Source organism: Poecilia reticulata, linkage group LG11 (genome assembly GCF_000633615.1).
Source record: "Poecilia reticulata strain Guanapo linkage group LG11, Guppy_female_1.0+MT, whole genome shotgun sequence".
In the NCBI taxonomy this organism is placed as follows: domain Eukaryota; kingdom Metazoa; phylum Chordata; class Actinopteri; order Cyprinodontiformes; family Poeciliidae; genus Poecilia; species Poecilia reticulata.
The window spans coordinates 24,636,417-24,639,696 of NC_024341.1; positions in this window are offsets into that span (position 1 = coordinate 24,636,417).

Here is a 3,280-nt window from a genome sequence, read left to right on the forward strand (position 1 = left end):
GATTAGAAACAGACTGAACAAGCATTTCTTGTTTACCAGAGTTAGGTAGGGAGAATCAATTAGTTGTTTGTATTTTGCAATATGTCTGGTTACAATMCAAACAGTAAACATTTTAAACCATAACCATTAACTTTACATAAGTTTACTTATTTTCTTTTCGATTCACAATCATGCATTTAGACATTCGTTTTTAGCTCCACAGAGTTTCCTGTGTGGATCTCTGAGTCAGAAAGATAAACTCACATCAACCTTGGCTTCGGCTTGATATTGTGAAACTCGATGTTTCAAAATTATAGACGATTATAACGRTAAGGGTGGATTTAGTGGCTCAAGAATACAGTATTTTTAAAAAATTGTAGAGAAAGTAGAGGTACACAAAGATGATTGACAGCGCTAAGACCCTCCTCCTCCTGGCTCCGATTGGTTGTTTTTGGTTGGTGCATTTCGTGAAACAATAGCAAGAGCAGCTCAGGGAGGAGATTTATCTTTTCACAGATTATCTGTCTCATAGTATACTAGTATACTAGTCTTAACATTTTTCCTGTAAAGGTTACATACTGCAGCTTTAATTAGTAACAATAACACTGATAACAGCAGTAATTATTTTTCGCATGAAGTGATGACCAGATTCTTAAATTTTATGCTGTTTTATGTTTGGACATTGCTTGATCTTCGTGTTTAAACCACTCCACAGCTTTACGTACCGATATAGACCAAAGCTTTTGTATATCAGTTTACAAAATCATTGCCTGTCGCGATAAGCAGTAAATAAACAAGCTCAATAATTTCCATTTTCACAATTTCTTTCTACCAAAATTAGAGGACAAACCCTTCAGTCTGGTGCTATCCCCCCTTTCTTTTAAAGAATAAATTTTAAAGGATTTTGTTGTATTAAAGYGAACCAGTCACATTTTTGTACTTCCGTTTGTATTCTAAAAACAACCCAAGCGCTTACAAAAAAGCAAAAAAAATAAACAAAAATAAACATAGAGCTGTTTGGGGAATAAGTTCATGTTTTTTTATGCTTGTAAAATGAGGCATTTTAAAAAAAAAMCTCCAAACTGTTAGGTTACTTTCCGGGGGCACTGAGCCGTTTCCTAGCAACCCCAGTCGAGCCCAACCCCGTTACCTAGCAACCACAATGAGCTCCAGAACTTTTGGTCAACTTGTTTAACAATGGCTTTGTTAAAGAGCAATTTTGTTTACAGAGACTTAATAATTCAATTTATTTGTTGTTTCTGTTGTTTTGTTTGTTTACTTTGGATATTATTTAAAATGTCTTCCAGTTTCAGTGTTAAATCTTCATTAAAATTTGAAGTTTATTGATATTTGAGAACGAGTTCTTGCATTATTATGCCATTACCATTATGTTCCACAGAAATGGTCTCAAAACAACAATATTATCGTTTATCACAATAACTTCTGAGACAATTCTCAGCAAAATGTGTTATTGTGACAGGCCTATAATCAGCACCGACTTCACTGCAGACCACTTATTCATCTCCTCTTACCATTGCTCATAAACAACATACTTAATCACCTCCCCTTAATGCAAACACCAACCACTGACTCAGAGGGGGCAATCCACCGTTTATTGGTTAAAAACCATTTCCTGAGGCTTAAAGGAGCTGGCACAGATTCAGACTCAGCTACAAGAGAAACTGACAGTCATCCAGTAAATGACTGCTTCACCTTTCTGCTGGTAAAGTTGGCTAAGAGAGAGGTTGCTGGTTGACACATGAGTAAACACTGCTGCCAGGCACACCTATCCAACCGACAGAAACGATAAACCAGAGCGAGTTCATTAGAGTATATCATGAGTCATAGTAAACAAAATAATGAATTTCAAGCTCTATTAGGAAACATTCACCTACAGTTTTGCACCAAGCAGATTGTTAAGCATCCATCTGGCTCATACTTTGTGGCCTATATTCCACAGGAACTAAGTAACATTCCTCCTCAATCGGCTTTGTGTTGACATGACTGCATTGCATCACACAAAAACCTGTCGGCTGCACAGCCATCGCTTGTTCTTCCACATCCCAGAGGCATTTATGTARATTTCCTCAACCAGCTTGGCGGTCAGCATTATCTTTTTTATCTTGAATCAGAAATGTGGCAACAGSACTGCGATAGAAGTTTATCTGTAAAACGTTAGTTTTGTTGCTAAAACTGAAAGCAGGTTGGAGTCGTGGTTTAAAGAAATGCTGCAGTGGTTTTAGAGGAGGATCCAAACGAKGCTTTACCTCCAATGGAAGTGAGAGTTTCCATGCAAACATGAAAACTTTCATTCCAGACATTTTACAGCTTCATTGGGAATTTTATCCATCATAAAAAAACAGATTTGATGTATCACTTTGCTGGGAAAACAAGTATTTTTGTATAGTTTTTATCTTACTCTRTTAAACAAACTTACAAGTGACTCTTCAGTGAAATATATGAGCTTGTTTCTGATCTGAACAGGATAAACAGCTTTTTATTAGCAATGCAGGAGTCAGGACCTTTTAGCAGTAAACAATGATAAACATTTGATCATTTTTATCTGGAAATCATTGAAATAATCATAAAGATCCTCCACAGAGCCAAGTGCAGTTTGTAGAAAGACAACAGAGTTTAAATCCAAACACTGCGTGTAATAAAACACCCACTAGAATCMTACTTCAGCAGCAGATTGTTGGTCAATCATTAATGAATGAAGTCATGCCTCCAGGACGGAGGCTCCATTAAGGCCTCAAAGCTTTTGACAACAGAGCTAAATATAAGAGCTGAGCAGACGAGATCACACTGATGTGATATTCACATCATAGATGAAGAGGCATTAATGCTCTTTGCTATTCCAGCCATAAAGTACCGGGTGATTCTAGCTGAGCTCATCTCAAGTGTAAGTGACCCAAAAAGGTGAAAGTAAGCAAAATGGTGAAGTTAGCGTCCAATTTGTTCCTGAATCAAGGGCAGTTCTGCTACTTTTAACAAATTTAGCAAACATTTGAGCCACTAGTCAATACATTCTCTATAAATTACGGTTTTCTGAGTTGTGAAAGCTTTATTTAGTTTATAAAACACTCAAAAAGCTGATTATTTTAGACTTTCTTTAGCCTGAAATCACCTTACATGACATCTGCACAAAAACAGCTTTACATAATTCACACAGGATATAAAAGTGTTCAAATAAATGAAAAGAATATCACTTTTACAAATGCTTATCTACATTATCTGTAATTAATTTAGAAAATTATGTTAAGATTTGAACCATTAAATTGGTTTAATGTTCAGTCTGGAT